The sequence below is a fragment of the Propithecus coquereli genome, unplaced genomic scaffold, assembly GCF_000956105.1.
Source record: "Propithecus coquereli isolate 6110/MARCELLA unplaced genomic scaffold, Pcoq_1.0 Scaffold351, whole genome shotgun sequence".
In the NCBI taxonomy this organism is placed as follows: Eukaryota; Metazoa; Chordata; class Mammalia; order Primates; family Indriidae; genus Propithecus; species Propithecus coquereli.
The window spans coordinates 1110461-1127810 of NW_012149186.1; positions in this window are offsets into that span (position 1 = coordinate 1110461).

A 17350-nucleotide genomic window follows, 5' to 3' on the forward strand; every position below is an offset into this window, starting at 1 on the left:
TCTAAAAACAGCAGCCAAAATCACATCGCACAGTCAAACATTGGAGTACTTTTCCCAGATTGGGTACCAGAGTGGCTGTAGGGTGGGCCCCCTGGGAGGAAAGTCTGAGGTCTAATGTCAGGAGGCTGCTTGGGGACGCTTTGGGATCAGCATCTGTGGAAGGGACAGAGCAGAGGGAGAAGGACCTGGCTGACCCCTCAAGGAGCCCTGAGCTAGATGACCACACAGCACTGGCAGACAGGGCGACGGGGACAGGACTTCACGTCCTGCGTTGGCCAGTCATTCGAGAAGAGCTCCCAGGAGGAGGTAGGGCGGGGCCCTGTTTAGCTGAAACAGCCCTGACAAGGGCACTGAGGGCTGGCTGCCCACAGCTCTCCTAGCAGCTTGGAGAGTACGTCCTTTAGTCTCAGGGGTGACAGAGGTGGTAACGGTAGCGGGGGTGTCACAGCAGCTGCTCCAGTGCCATGACATTTATGACGTAAGGAAGCTTCTTTAACACTGTTTGACCCAGTCTTCTGCAGATGTATTTAATCGCTCCACACCCCTTTCTTCCTAGCAGACTATGGTGGCTCAGGAGTGTTGAAGGAAGAGGGTTTGTGCATACTCCCTGGAGGCCATCCTGGTCCCCTGGGTGCTGTCCCTGGAGTCTCAGCTGCCTCTGTGCCTGGCCCCACTTCTGAGCCCTTTCTCTGGCAGGAGAGTCTAGAAAGAGTCTTACACACCTTTTAGCCAAAAGGATGAAATGCATGAAAGAACCCAGCACTGCACGGTATGCAGAGGAGCGGAAGACAAGTGTCCAGGGACAGTGGGTGGCTGTCGTGGGCTCCCTTCAGCCCTGCACTGAGGCCAAGAGCAGGGTCCAGAGGCAGGGCTCGGGGGGCAGCCGCCACAGGTCTACATTGTGTTTGTGTACTCATGTCAATTGAGCCTGGAATGAAGACACCTGAGAACAGGCAATGCCACTGCCCAGAGACGCCTGAGGCCGACTGCGCCTGCGCCTGCAGACCTGGTGGCAGCGGCGCAGCCTCACACTCACATGGCCCTGGTTACTGTGGACACCCTGGGTCTCCTCACTGTCATGGAAATCAGCCCCAAGCTCCAGCCTGGCTTCCGTCTACCCAAAAGCTCTCTGCTGAAATCCCTGCTCTTCCAGGCAGAAAGCCTTTGGGATGCTCAGCTTCTTGTTTCCTGTCTTTGGGCACATTTTGGCTCCTCCAGAGTGCTACACAGGGCAGTCAAGCCTTGCAGCCAGAAAATGTCCTTTAGCTCTATGTGTCCTTCCCTACTCTTACCACTGAAAGGGGAAGTAAGGAGGACGAGACAGGGTCATGGCCTTCCATCGCTCCCACCTACATTCAGCTGGCGGAGGAAGATCTCCTCTGGAGCCAGAGGGGAGGGAGGGAAGGGTGTCTGCAGGAGAGTGGCCTAGAGGACAGGGATGGAGTGGATGCCTCAACTCTCCAGGGTGGTGTTCAGTGGATTCCAATGTCCTCTTCCTGGGCAGTGGGAGGAGCAGGAACCCCGTGCCCTCACCCTCCTGTTCTGTTTGCCTTTGGGGAGCAATGGTGAGAGTGGGCTCAGAGCCAGGCACACAGACCTTGGCCCGGTCCCACCCTTGCCACAGAGGTGTCCTAGAACTTTCTGAAACTCAGTTTCTTTATCTGCGAAATCACAACAGCAAAACATCTCCCTGCGATGCTGGTCTTGGTGATGAAACAAGATGACATTTTCAGTTGCATTTAGGGCAAAACCACCATGACACATTCCTTTCTTGGGTAAGGGACAGCCAAGCTCCTGGCATGTGAATTTCCCCTTTTAGCAAAAGTGATTGATTTCTATTTTCAGCATTTATTTGTGTTTTCACTGTTCTAAGAAATGGTACAGATCTTTATTCAAAAAAAAAAAAAAATTTACACAAGTGAATCCTGATTCTTTTTCCTGGTTGTAAAATAATTTTACATAATAATTTTTCTTCATGTTTAATAGCTTTCTTGGAGATATAGTAGATATACTACAAACTGGGTATGTTTAAAGTGTACAATTCGAAACATTTTGACACATGCATACACCTGTGAAATCAGCACCACATCAAGGTAATGGAGACATCCAGTATTTCCAGAAGCTTCTTGCACTCCTTTACACTCCTTCCCCCAACCCTCCACTCCCATCCTCAGGCAGCCACGGTCTGTTCTGTTACGTAGTCTGCACTGTGGGAGTTTCTGTAAATGGCAGAGCATGTACTCTTTTTCATGTGGCTTCTTTCACTCAGCATAATTATTTTAAGATTCACTCACGTCACGTGTGTTAATAGTTCATTTCGTTTTATTCTTCTTATACTTTGATACATGACGTAAACGCTATGAGAAATATAGCAATTGCATTTCTGGAAAGTCAGAGTGTAATATTACAGGAAATGTTCTGGACACAATTTTCAAGAATTTCGGTTAGCATGTCCTAGCTATGTAACCATGGACACATCACTAAGCCTTCCCAGCCCGTTTCCTCTCCTGCAGGATGGGAGTCATGATATGCTAGCACATCCTCGGCTGTGGGCACCAGTGCTTTGGTCACTGCTGTGAGCAGCCCGGCCCCCAGGGCCTGTGTCTCTCCATGTGTCCGAATGGCTTGGGGACTGGCGCCTTCTCTTGGCTCTGGCCTCGTGGGAGTCGTGCTGACTAAGGTCTGTCAAGGGCCAGGTGGTGACAGATAAAGGAACAGGGGCATGTGGCCCTCTGCCTGGGTTCTGTCTGGGAAGCAGGCCCCCGAGGTGCTCCTCCGCGACTGGGCTCAGGTTAGCATGGGCCCCTCACCAGGAGGAAAGGGCGTGATTTCTGGAACAATTTTAGAGGTGTTGCAACTGGAAAACTGATTACGAAGTGAGAAGAAAGTTTAGTCGGGGGTGGTGGTGAAATGGTACCAGCAGGGGGCTGCCCTCCTGATTTTTATTAGGATTGAGATTTGGGGGGAAAATGGAAAAGCTGTTTAAACCCCTCTGGGAGGAGGAGAAAGGTATTTAGCGATTGGGCCCAACAGGTCCTTCCTCCCAGCAAAGTTAAGTTCCAGAAGTGTGAAGAGGAGGCCGACCTTGCCCTTGCGAACAGGACGGAACTTGTGGCAACTGGATTCTGCAAAGATGGCCGTGGCAGGGTCTTCTGTCTCACATGCTCTTCCATAAACTTACCACTGCCCTCGTGGAGAAGTGGTGTCTGGGACCCCTCTTCTGGAACCAGGCCTGTGCGACTGCCTTGACCAACAGAATACAGAGGAACTGACACCCTGTGACATCTGAGGCCAGGTCACAGCATTGTCATGCAATTCTGCCAGGTTATCTGGGGACACTCACTTTTGGAATGGAACCACCATGCCGTGAGGAAGCCCAAGCAGCCCGTAGGAGGCCCGTGTAGAGAAGGACTGATGCCAGGCTCACGCCCAGCTGAGCTCCTGGCCAAGAGCCAGCACCCACCTGCCAGCCATGTGAAGAGCCATTCTGGAAGTGGTCCCTCCAGCGCATTCTATGCTACACAGGGCAGGGTATGAGCCACACTGTCCAACTTGCAGATTCATGAACAAAATAAATGATTGTTATTGTTTTAAACTACTAAACTTTTGGGGCAATTTGTTATATAGCAATAGACAATTCGTGCAAAGTTCACCTAGGAGAAAGGTTAAAGTTGAGGACAGCATTCAACAGCAGACACTAGTCCATATGGGGAGGTGCTAGCCCCAGCTCGTACCGTCACATGGCAGACTTCAACGCTGAGCAAGGCCTTCCCACCATCCTGGCAAGTTTAGGGTATTAAAGGACAAGATTAAGAACTACCTGCCCACTCTTGGACATCCAAGTTAAATAATGATAATAGCACCTCTGGTCACAGCACAAACATTTTTGGAATGGCTTAGAAAATGTTTTGTTATACATTATTTTTGAATTGTGAGGTTCACTGAGAACTCTGAATGATAACTAGTCTGCAATCAAGGGCTTGAGGTTGGGAACTCATAACCAGGTTTATAAACCTCTTTCTACAAAGTTTGCAGGATGTACCAGACTATAGAGAGAATTTAATGATAACTTACTGAGGGTTTGCAACAACTTGTATATCATTTTGCTAATTTTATAGGTGAAGAGACTGAGGGTCCCAGAGGTAAAGTCCACAGAGGCAGCAACTGGCAGAGTAAGATAAGAAGCTAGGTCTATCTGTCTCAGCGTCCGATGCCCTTTACATAGCCAAGGAGTAACTCTGACCTTAAATTGGGGATTTCTTTTTTTTCACTTATTTGAGTGACCAGAATAAGCACATGCATCTTTTACTCCCTCCTTCTCTCTCTTTTCTCTTTAATGTATCATAGTCATTTCTTTTGTTTTAAATTTTTTAATTGTAAAATATACGCAGCATAAAATTGACCATCTTCACCATTTTAAGTGAACAACTAAACGGCAGTAAGTACATCCACTTTGCCGTGCAGCCATCACCACCATCCGTGCCCAGAACTCTCTTCATCTCGCAAAACCAAAACTCTGCGCCCGTCAGACAGCAGCTCCCCGTTCCCTGCTCCCCAGCCCCCGGCAGCCACCATCGCAGTTCCTGTCTCTGTGATTTTGACTACTCTAGGAACCTCACGTGCGTGGAATCAGACAGTCTTTGTTCTTTTGCGATTGGCTTATTTCACTTAACACAATGTCCTCAGAGTCAATCCATGTTGTAGCCTGTGACAGAATTTCCTTCCTTTTTAAGACAGCCATGTCTTTTTGCCCAGATACAATATCTTGCTGTTTAAAATCTCCAAGAAACTGGAGTTTCTCGCCACTCTCTGCTTGATATACACAATTGGGGTTTTCTTAGCAAGGAACATGGCGGGATAGGAGCAGGGCCACCTGCAGGGCCCCAGGTGACCTTGAGTGCAGAAGACCACACCCAGTGTTGCCTGCTCTGGGGAGGGCCTCTCCTCCCTGGGTGGGTTAGGGACTTCTTTTTCCCCAGGGAAGCCAGTTCGCCCTTCACCCTGCACCAAACACCCTATCGCCGACTGGACCGTGAGGGCAGAGGGAGTGTCCTGATGGACGCTGAGACCCGGGAGTCCACACATGGTAGGTCCTCGGCGGACGTCTGTGCCTGAACGAGTAGCTGAGAGAATGAACGCAAGCGCTGGTGGCCACGTGAGTTATGCAAAGCCTGGTTAGTCCATAACAGTTGCTATAAAGCTGGGCAATGGGGGAAATATAAATGAAAAAAAAATTTTAAATGAACCCTTACTGAGTTCAGAGGAGAGATTATAAAATCCCTTTAAAGACTCCCAAGCTGGTAAGTCGTGACTTAACCAAGCTGCATGTGTAGCAAAGTGAATGTCCCAACAGGGAGGGCCGTGAACCCGACGCTGTGTGGGCTGCGTCGGGCCCCGTCCTGATTTCCTCCTCCCAAGAATCCGGGTGCGCAGGCACCACCGGCGCCCATCGCATTTATAGGCGAGGGAACTGGGGCACCGCAGGGGGCCACTCACTCCTCAGTCTTGAATGCGTGCGGCCGGCTGCAAGGCGAGAAGCGCAGCCAGCGGGCACAGCCAGGACGTGTCTCAGGGGACAAAGTTGGCATAGTGCTCCCTTGCGCTACCTGGGCAGTGCCTCTCCATCTTCACTGTGCTCCCGGGTCTCCCTGGTGTCTGATTTAGCAACCCCGGGTGGGCCTGGGGGTCTGCATGTCTAACAAGCCTCAGGTGGTGCCTGGGCTGCCAGCCCACGAGCCACGCCTGGAAAAGCAAATGTGGGGAACAGGCGGTGCTGGCCACAGGTCACAGCCTGCTAGGTTCCTGGGGCAACAGAAACTCAGGCAGAAGACATGGAAGCATCAGGCTATTTTGGCAACCTTCTGACTTGACTTTGGTTTCCTGTGTATGTTCTAAAGGCTGAGCAGGGTTTGCCCGATAAAGGGCAGATCCTACGCCTGTTAGCACCCAGGAGCCCTTTCTGCCCCACAAATGACCAGAGAGGGACGTCTGACACATCTGTCTACATTGGCTGGGGCATAACCACTCTGCCCCTGAACCCAGACCCACTCAGCGTGGTTTGGACTAACCCACGTGGCCCCTTGGGAGACAGACCTGGCCTCCTGTGGTCCCCGAGTCCACACACCTGTCTCATTTAAAACATTGGCAGGATGAGGGCCACCTTAGGAGCAAGACACGTCGGAGTTAATCATCCCACTCCATCCCTTGACTAGCTGCTGACCTTGGGAAGGCCCACCTCCCTGTGGACTCAGTTTCCCCATTTGAGAAGAGGGGCAGTAATGCCACCTCGAAGGTCCTTGAGATGATGCGAGTACAGCAACGTTGCGTACCGGAATGGAAGGCAGTCCCACGTACCTAAGGAGGGAATTAGAAGATGCCACTGGGAACGCATGGTGTCCGCGTCTCACTGAAGCAAGCCCTCCACACGAGAGTGCAGGTCTCACCATCCGCGGCTGGGGACACAGCTGTGATCCTTCAAGAATGACTTGCGAGCCAAGAGATTCAGACTGAGCACGACATTTTCTCTGCCTAGTAAAAAACGCTGCTCTATTTCACACTTGTTTTCACAGTGGAGTCAGAAAACAGAGGCCCCCACATGTTTTATGAACTCCCCAAACTCTTGAAATTGGCATCATAAAGAGGATTTTCTGGGTCCCAAATGCATCCTTCTCTTGCAGCCACAATTCCCCAGCACCTCAGCAGGACATCTGCAAAGCCTGGTGTCATATGTCATGTTCCCTGATGCTTCCTGTGACTGACTTCCAGCAGGGTCTCTGGGCTCCCTCGTGAGTGTCCCAGGCCAAGCCTTCCAGCCCTGCACCTCTGCGCCCACCCCTGCACCAAGCCCGTGCCCTCTAATGGGCTCTTTGCCCACCTGGGCGCCTGGGGCTCTGCCTCCTGGGAAGAAAGAGGTTTGATCACCCCATGGCCTCTGACGGCCACCCCTGTCCTCATCCTCACCCTCTGAGCAGGGTTGAATCATGAATTTTGTTTTTTATGAAGTGCGGTTATTCTCAGTAAGCTTTTCAATCATGCCTCTGTCATTTGAAAGCACTTTTGTTCGTGATATGTGGATTGGTTTCTGGATGCTTGTTTGTGGTTAAAATTGTGTGGTTTTTATACCTATTTAATTAGAAGGGAATGCCACAAGGAAGCCAGAGCTAGGCTGCTTTCCCTGCTGCCTTCAACATGAAAGCGAAGTGATTTAGCTGTTGTTTAGACCAGGTGGGAAAGCCTGGGTGTGGACATTCCCTAGGTAGGATGGAGGCCACAGCAAACCCACCACGTGTCTGCTAAGCAGGCACCTACAGCAAATTGGTGGCACTTATGGCGACACACCGTCACTGTGCTGGGCACTGCCATGCGCATCTGCTTCATCTCTCCTGTCTCCTGCAATCATCTGCAAACTCCGTACGTGCTGCGTGCTTCGTGCTGCCAACGAGGAGAGGAGTCAGAGATGACGGCACAGTGCTCGAGGCTGTGCAGCCCTCCGCCTCTTCTCACCACACGCCGGGACAGCTGCAGCCGCGGCTCCGGCACAGACCAATGCCTCCTACGAGTGCTCCTGGGTCAGGTGCTGCCCCTGGACACGAGCAAATGGGAGCCCAGCTCCAGGACCACCGGACTCTGGTGGTGGACTGTCCCTTCCCTCCCAGGGCCTTAGTTTTCTCCTTGTGTGACGGGACAGTGCTCCTTGCTGCAAAGAGTTTGCTGTGGTTTGAATGTGGCCCCCAAAGTTCATGTGTTGGAAACTTAATCCCCAATGCAACAATGCTGACGGTGGGACCTCCAACAGGTGATTAGGTCATGGGGGCTCTGCCCTCACGAATGGACTAATGTCATTATCACAGGAATGAGTTTGTCATAAAAATCAGTCTGGCCGCCTCTGCCCCGCTTCCTTCCACCACACAATGATGCAGCGGGAAAGCCCTCACCAGCTGTGGTCCCCTTGACCTTGGACTGCCCAGCCTTCCTAACTCTAATACGTAAAGCTCTGCTATTTAAGAAATAAGTCCATCTCTGCAATAAACTACCCAGTCTGTGGTATTCGGTAACGGCAGCACAAAACAGACTAAGACAGTTCTTGCAGGCTTCAGGGAGATGGTGCCAGGCTGCTCAGGGGGATTCCTGACTCTGTCCTCAGGTCCGGCCTAAGGGAAGTTGGAGCTAGCCGACCACGGGTTCTTCCCCATGCCTGTGCCCTGGCGAGCCCCCCTCCCTCCAGATACCTTGCTGGCCCTAGACTCCCCAGGTGGACACTTGCAGCCAGATACCCCCACCGCCGTTCTACGGGCCAGCTACCCACTGCAAGTGCAGGCCCTAAAATGTTGCTTCCTCTTTTTCCCTTCCTGTAGATTTTAGGGGATTTTTGTGCAGATGGAAAACAGGGCAAAGAGTGTACTCTACAGGCTTGATCTGCTTAAAATAAAATTAAGAAGCTTGAGTTCAGCTGGCTCTGGGCCCATGGCTCTTTTCTGACTGTTTTAAAAAAATGCATTAGATTCAGCAAAAACCTTTTCCTAGAGGCTTCCTCTTAATTTTTAAACCCTTTTGTGCATCAAGGAAAATGCAAGCCTTTTATCTCCAATCCATTTACCCTTAAGTCACTGAAGTTGTTCTGCAAGATCACTGAATGTTCTGGTCATTCCTTTCTCAGGACGGGAAGTTGTGCTGAACTCTGGGTGAGCAATCTCTGGTCGCCCAAGGTCTGAGAAAGGGTCAGAACCCCAAATTCAGTAGGGTTCTAACAGACACAAGGCTTGGCCAAGGAGTGCCTTCTTTGGCTAATACTCACCTTTTGGTTCTTCTAGATTCCACATGCCTTTAAAGACATAATCCAGTAAGTGTCATTGATTTGTTTTTCCAAAAAGCCGTCTTCAAAGTCAATTGCCAACACATTTCAACTGAGGTACACAGACATTTTTGCAGTGGAATCTGAAACCTGTCAACCCCCCGGCTTCATGCTTCTGGGTGGGTTTGCAATTGGATTAGAAGTGAGAACAGGTCTAGGTAATGCCTCTGACTTTGTCTGTAGCCCCTGGGGTTGCAGATGTCTTGATGCTCCTAGGATGTTTTCCAGCCTCGCTGGAAGTAATCGGAGGACTGAGCGGAAGGGCCTGGCGTGCTGGCTGGAGGCGAAGGCCACAAACACAGCAGAGGGCTTAGTGGCAGAGGTGCAGAGTTGTTGGTTTGTGCCTCGGGTTTTCCGAGGAACTGGCTTCAGGCCTGGTTCTGGTTTCATTCCCACACGTGAGCTGCCTCTTCCTCTTGATCTTCCTGTGAGACTGAAACCAGCAGGTCTATAGGCTCCAGAAGGGTCTGAGGGGCCCTGTCTATACCGTTCCCTGTTGTTTCCAACGTAGAACCTGGAACATGTTTGGTGCTCAGTTACACGTCTGTCAAAGGACAGAATGAAGGAACGTCCAGAGCCCCTTCCTTTCACTTACTTACAGAGAAAGTTCTCCTGGCAGCAAGCCCCCTCCTCGTCACCTCCTCCTTCCTAGTGTGCTCCCAGAATTTTCCAGCTTGGCCTTCAAACCACTGCAAACCAGGACTCCATTTGTCAGTCAGCTATGGGAATTGTGATAAGAGGCCCCGTGTGTGGAATTCCCAAGGACTTGCCCAGTGGCTCATTCCAGGCTCCCCTCGAAACCCGGGTGGAGCAAAGTCCTGTGTCGGTTGGGCATGGAGGGATCGGCGAAGGTAGAAGCACCTGGGTCTGTGGTTCAACCTGCCGAACATCAGTGGGGAGACGATGAGGTGAGGGGTTGGGGAGGAATCTGGGCTAACAGGTAAAACGACACATCCAGGTGGCGTGGGACAGTTGGCATAGGTGGCACAGGACAGACAACAGGCGGTAGTCCTGGCCCCCAATGCCGTTAGGGAGTCTAGCTGGGCATGATGGTCACACACAGGATGACAGGGACTTTCAGGAAGGCTGGCAGGTGGCAGGCTGGCCTGACCCCCAGGCAGATTCTGGGTCAGGTCTCCAGCCTGGGAGTAGGGGGGCTACTCCCTTGGGCAAATATGGCTCTAGCCCAAGAGGAACAGAGCCCTGTTGGGAATTGACCCTTAGGTACAAGCAGAAATCCAGTTCCCAGAAGGGGCCCAGCAGCAGATGTGACCCTAAACTCAGCCCACCTGAGGAGTTGGGGCTGTCCAAATACCCCTGTCTCAAACCAGGGCTGGGGTGTGAAGAGGGAGAGGCAGAGGCAGGTTGAGGCGGGCCAGGCACTCCCGCCTCCAACTTCTCCTCTCGCTTGGATGTGGCTGCAGCTTACAATGCGTGACTATTTGGGAATCAGGGCAGAGCCCACCCGGAGCAGGACTGCGCTTCCTCCGCGTACGCCAAGCCCTTCCAGGTCAGAGCGGACTTTGGAGCAGTTGCACGGGTCAGAGACTCTGGGCTACCTGTCACGGCAGGGTTAGGTCTGCTGATGGGCTTTGCTGCTCTGACAACAAGCCCTCCTCCTCCCGCCACCACTGTCGCCCATGGCCGTGGACGCGTCACACTCCACAGTGTTCAGCCTTCCCGGGGTGCTGCCTGTGAGAGCCCTGAGAGGCAGAACCCCATTCCTTGTTCACAGATGGAGAAACAGAGGATTGGGGGGTGGTGATTTGCACAGGGTAACAGAGGATAAACGTGGGCCAAGTCTTCTTTCCACTACACCACCTAAGTGCCCCTAAACTTGGGAATTGGAAATAGAAGTGAAAAAATATTTCACGTTAGAGGAGTGAGAGAAACTTCAGGACATCCTGAGATCCAGGTGGTCCGCTTCCCAAAGGCTCGAGGGCAGGGTTTTAGCAGGGAACAGAAAGGTGCACGGTAGGCCCTCCATAGATATTAGTTGAATAAGCAGATACATAAATGAGAGGATGTGTGACTGGCCAAAGGCTAAATGCTCTGTCCCTGTTCATCTCCATTAATTCGAAGCATGTCCGCCTGCTCCATGTGAAGCCCGTGTGAGCTGAGTCCCCATCAGTTTTTGCCCTGTGAGCTTCCCTAGCATCCAAGCGCTTGGCCTCCACATCACAGGTGACCCAGGTGCTTCTCTCCAGACTGCAGAGGGATCCAGGTTGCTGAGGCTGTGGCCACTACCCACCGGCCTCGTCCTCCCCAGTGTGTGTCTGGCTGCTTTGCTGATGGCCTCTCTGTGTCCAGGGCTGGCTCCCCCCCCACCACTGGCCCTTGTGCCTGAGGCTGTCCTGCCCTACCCATCAGGGCGCTCAACGCAATTGGGAGACACCCCCAGGGGACAGGATCCCTGCCAGCCAGCATGGTGACGGCCGGGACGTGTGAGGGAGAGACTGCAGAGGATTAAGTGTGCTCGGTGGAAGCTTCCAGGCAGCCAAGGAGCGGGCCGAGCATGCCAGAAACAAACACACACCAAAACCCCCTCCATTACGCACACTACGTTATGCGCCTCAAACAATAAAATTGGAAATAACCAGAAAAAGCAAAACCTAAAAGTCCCTAACCACATGGAATCTAAAAATAGTCTCCTAAGTATCAACTAGGCAGGAGGAAACTCCAAGACAGCGAAGGAGGTTCAGGAAAGCGATTAGGACACGGATGCCCTAAGGAGTGCGTGGAGTCGGGCCAGAGCATTCTCACAGGGGAAGTAACTGCTTTAAATGGCAACTTTAAAGAAAATGCAAAGGGAGCTTTAATGGCCTAAGAGTTGACAAAGAAACAAAGATGCTGGCTCACAGAACAAGGCCAGGAGAAAGAAATACAAAGCACACAGAGAAATGGACCAGAAAGCGAAGCAACACATTAAGCGATATGGGTAAGGTCCTTGAAAAACTAAATTCACCGAATTGACGAGCTGTGGGAAATATTTTTGACAGAAAGACTCCGTGGAGTCTTCCACATGTGGAAGGAGCTGGGAGTGTCCTCCCTGCAGTAAAGAAGACGCGGGAGGCTGTGTCCCCTGTGCCTGGGCCCGAGCCGACGCCGTAGGCGGGAGCTGAAGGAGGCACATTAAGTTCACTGGGTGCAGTGGAGTGACATTTGTGTCTGAAACCATCCTGTCTGTCTCCTCTGGTCTTTTCCTCTTTCCTTCTCAGCCTCTGGGTTTGGGGGTGATGGGGAAATGGTCTTTCCTGATTTTTGTGTTTCTAAAAACATCAGCCCATTACGAGACAACATCCTGCACCTCTGAGAGAACAATCATTACCACCAAGGAAGAGAGGAACTTTCTTTAGAGGCTAATGAACTTTTGGTGGGGAGGTAGGTATGGGGGGCAGGTGGTGAGAAGGGAGACACTTCCGTTCTTGGGCAGGGTCTGGTGAAGCCTCAGGAGACACTGAGAGCCCGGGGGTAGCTGGCTGTTTGGTGGCACCATTGAGAGTCTCACCAAGCTCCTTGTGCCCCAGAAGCCCCCTCAGAGGCACAGGCAGGCTCCTGGGACCCCACCCCCAGGGACGGCATCGGTGGGCTTGTGCCTGCTCGGGAGCTGCAGGAGCCACGGCCAAAGGGCTGAGGGGATCTAAGCAGAGATCCCCGTGGACCCAAGGTCTAGGGCCAGACGAGACTGTGCTCATCCTGCCAGACAACCAGTGGACAGAGGACTCAAGAGTCAGCTTCGGCCGGGCGCAGTGGCTCACGCCTGTAATCCTAGCACTCTGGGAGGCCGAGGTGGGCGGATCATCTGAGCTCAGGAGTTCGAAACCAGCCTGAGCAAGAGCCAGACCTCGTCTCTACTAAAAACAGAAAGAAATTAATCGGCCAACTAAAAATATATAGAAAAAATTAGCCCGGCATGGTGGCGCATGCCTGTAGTCCCAGCTACTTGGGAGGCTGAGGCAGGAGGATCGCTTGAGCCCAGGAGTGTGAGGTTGCTGTGAGCTAGGCTGACGCCACGGCACTCATTCTAGCCCGGGCAACAGAGTGAGACTCTGTCTCAAAAAAAAAAAAAAAAAAAAGTCAGCCTCTACCTAAGCCCCCTCCAGAACAGATTTACACTCTTGGGGAGAAAGGAGGGAACCCAACTGATTGAATTGAATTTTTCCCTAACTACAGTGACATGTGACTTTCACATAGAAGGTGAGTAGAGTTGGTTTTGTAAACTGAGAGTCTGCCTCCACGTCAGGGAGATTCTGTCTCCTGCTAGTTAGAGGCACAAAATGTAGATAGCCCCTTGTCATTGGACCGTCCCAGCAGGGGCTGCATAAACCTTTGGCGAAGACACCTGGAAGAAATGCACGTGTTGGCCAAGGCGTGTCCTGCTTTGCGACTGCATGAACTCGGCTGGTGGAAAGATGACAGCTGGCAACAAGTGCTCTGGGGGAGGAGAGGTGTTTCCTCCAGCTACCTGAACCCCATGTTGGTGACTCATTTCTGAGGGGACAGAGCCGTAGGATAGATGCGGTTAGTGGACAGAGCATTTGGGAATAGAAGAGAAGATGGCAACGCTGAAAGAGGGGGCAACTTTATTGCTCTTTACTCACTAGGTTGTAAGATCTTTTTCACAGCTTGGTTTTCTAAATTATCACTTCTCCTGTTATCTCTTCCATCATCATTTGTTTTTATTTCAAATGACTATATTTTCACTTTCAAATTTCTAATTCTTTAAATGCTCCTGTTTTAGTCCATAATCTCTGGTTCACAATCTTTTATTCTTATTTTATGGATGTATTACTTCTTTTGTCTCTGCGGGAATTTTAAGATGACCAGTTCGGAAGTCCTTTTCTGATTACTTTGTTATCTCCATTTGCCCTGGAAGTGAATCCTTCCACGTAGCAGGTTTGTTCATTGCCATTCATAGTGTTACACTTTCTCGTTTGTTTCACTGTTTGGCTTTTGAGCTCATCTTGCTGCGAGTTTTATTTTTGTGGTTGTTATTTCAAACATTTTCTTTGCAAATTTTCTTGTTATTGTCTGGTGGTTTTCCAGATTCCAGGCTTCCTATGGTCCACATCTCAGACAAAGTCTTACAAAAGGGCTCAGGGATCTTTTCCCTTTGGGACTCCTAGTTGTAGTCCCCAAAGCTGTGAGTGGCAGTCGGGCACCACTTACAAGGAACACAATGTCACGGGGCACCTTAGAAGTGCGCAGGAAGGCGGCCCTGGGGGAGGCCCATTTCCCATCTTGATATTTCTCTTCTATTGTCTTCCAGCCTTGCAGTTACCACTATCTGAAGCTCAGAGAAAGCAAATCACTTGCTTGAGGAAATTCACTGGAGAATAGTCCAAAACTCATGCATTTTTCTGCCTCACTGTGCTGCAGCCCAGAGCTGTCTAAGAATGCTATGGAAAACAAGTGGGCCCTTGAAGTTTGGCATTGAAGATATTTCTAGGATCAACTGGAAATGGATTACTCACATTCTTCCGTGAATGTCTGTGGGGAGAGAGGCTAGTTGGGGCTTTACCACCTCCAGATTGCCCCAGGTCGGCTGCCATGGCTGGGCCAGCTGAGCCCTGAGAGGACACCCAGAGACTTACCATGGATTCTTGCAGTTCCTTCCACCACTACAGAGATTGAGAGAGGCCACTCTCCTCCAGTCAAAACTCTCTTTGGATTTCAAACAGCCCCAGGGTTTCATTACACTATTATTGGATGTGATTTTCCAAAACCATGCTTCACTTTGAGTTTGCATCACTGTCGAGCTGTTTTCTCCACTGCTTCAGAGGGAGAGGATGGAGCCCAGCTCGAGACTTAGCAAACACACACATGAGCCTTTGCACAGTTCCCCTCTGATATATGACCTCATAGGTTCAGCAACCCTGGGAATATTTGATCTTGGCCCTGTAAGTTCCCAGGATCACTGGTTTACTGGAGGCTGGTGCTTGAAGTCTCTCCTTCTAAAACCCCACTATCAAAGAAAAGATGTCAAGGCTACCAGGGGAACTGACTGCATGTTCAGCCAATCATATTTTGGGATGAGGGTTGAAAATACCTCCTTTGGCTAAACCCGTCCAACACAGTGGAAGAGCTGCCCAGTTGGCTTCCCTGATGCCTAGCATGGAGCCTGGCACGTGATAGCTTACAGCAACTAAAAGGGGAATTCTTTGCCCATAATAATGGACTTATCCATTGTCACCATCCAAGAATGGTAAAGGGATAAAGAGTAAAATGGCTCTTCTCCAATGAATCCAATTCCAAAAGGTGACAATCTGTACGCATTCTGCGTTTTGAAAGTAGGTAGAACTGCTTTTCTAAATGTTTTAGGTCTGGAAAACTTCAAAGGTACTTGGCCAAGCAAGGCCTCTCTTAATTTTTAAATTCTGGTCTATTTTAAGAGAAATCTAAGCCGCCTGTTTCTGATTCAGTTGTACTTGATTTGTCAAAACACTCTTTTTAAAAAAGTGTTTGTTGTCCAAAAATCCACGTGACCCCTGTTAGAAGTACTGCATCCCGAGGCAGGAATTGGTTATGGTCGGTTGTCCCCATCCCAACCCTGATTTCAGCTCCACTTCTCATCTTCCTGGAGGGATCCAAAGTCCTCACAGGGCCGCCTGTCTCTATCCCTTTTTGGGAACTAGACGGGGCTTTATAAGAAGAAACTGTGGTCGGTTGTCCTCAGATCCCCACCCAAGTCTCAGAGGTTTGGCTAAGAGTCTTGAACACCCTTCCCAGAGGAGAGTAAATACAGCTTTGTGAAAGCACAGCATTTGCATTCTTTTGACTTTAAGGAGTTTATGTATTTGCAGCGTAGAATAATAAATGAATGTGTTTTTCTGCGGCCACCTCTATGTGGTCTGCTATACGGGGTCTGCATTCATTCTCGTTACACCTGAAATGACAAATTATCCTCTAAAAATATTTTAAAATTATATGCAGCGAAATGTACAGATCTTAAGTGTATAAATGGAGGAGTCCTGACAAATGTACACACCGGCATAACCAACAACCTAAGCAAGATACAGAATATTCCCACCATTGCAGTGTCTACCTGTTCTCCTCCAGTCAATTCCTGTTACACACAAGTGACTGCCGCTCCGACTCCTGTCACTGTGGTGGCAGCTTCTGAGATGGCTCTAATGATCCCTGCCTTGGTATTCATGCCCTTGTGCAATACCCTCCACTGGAGCATAGGCCGTGCCAAGCAACTTGCCGTTCCTTTCCGGGGCTAGGTTGCAAAGACACTGGGACTTCCATCTTCCTTATCTTCTCTTGCATTCTCTTGTGGAGCCCCAGCTCTGAGGGGACCCAACTGCCACAGGAGAGGCCTATATGGCAAGAAACTGATTTCTCCAGCCAACAGCCACTGAACACCTAAACCAGCCAACAGCCATGTGAGTGAGCCTGGGAGCAGACAGCCCCCAGGCAAGCCTTAAGGTGACTACAGCCCAGGCCAACATTTTGAAGTAGCCTTGTGGGAGATCCGAACCTAAGGAATCCAGATAAGGTATGCCTGGACTCCTAACTCTCCGAAACTGTGAGATGATACATGCTTGCTATTTTTGTTCTGCAACAATAAATAACTAAAATAACTATCATCAATTAGTTTTGTCCTTGAACTTCAGACAAATGAAATCATACAGTATATATTCTTTTGTACCTGGTTTCATTTGTTTTTATGTCTTGTAGGTCTGCAATCTTTGTGTGTCTTTGGATGCCTTGTGCAATCTTGCATGTATACAAGATTCATTTATGTAGTTGTGTGGATGAGTAGTTCATTACATGAACTGTTTTCAGTTTTATGCTTTTTTGAATAAAGTTGAATAAAGGTGCCATGAAGAATCTTATACCAGTGTTCTATGAACATACGTTTTCATGTTTTTTTAGGTAAATACCTAGGAGTTCAATTGATGAATCATTGTTAGTTAATTTTAGAAGAAACTTTAAAACAGATTCCAAACTGTCTGTACCATTTTGAACTCCTTTTGCCACATGTCTATTCAAGATTTTCTTTTATTTACTTATTCTTCTTTTTCAAGCTTCTTTAGGTGAAAACTTAGATCACTGATTTTTAAATCTTCTGTCTTTCTAATATAAGCATTTAAAGTTATAAACTACTCACTAGACATTGCTTAATTACATTCCATGCATTTTAATATGCAGTATTTTCAAATATCATTCAGTTTAAAATATTTTCTAAATTCTAAATTTCCTTTCTTCCTCAGTGATAAATTATTTCTAAGCATACTACTTAACTTTCAACTATTTGGAATTTTTATATTTGTTGTTACTGACTTTTATTATAATTTCACTGTATTCAGAGAATACATTGTGTTATATTTCAATGTTTTAAAATTTATTGAGGCATTTTCTGGCCTAGTATATGATCTGTCTTGTGACTATTCCAAGCGCTCTTTAAAACAATGTATATTCTGCAGTCGTTGGTATAATGTTCTATAATATCAATTTAGCCAAGCTGGTTGTTAATTTTGTTTCAACCTTCTA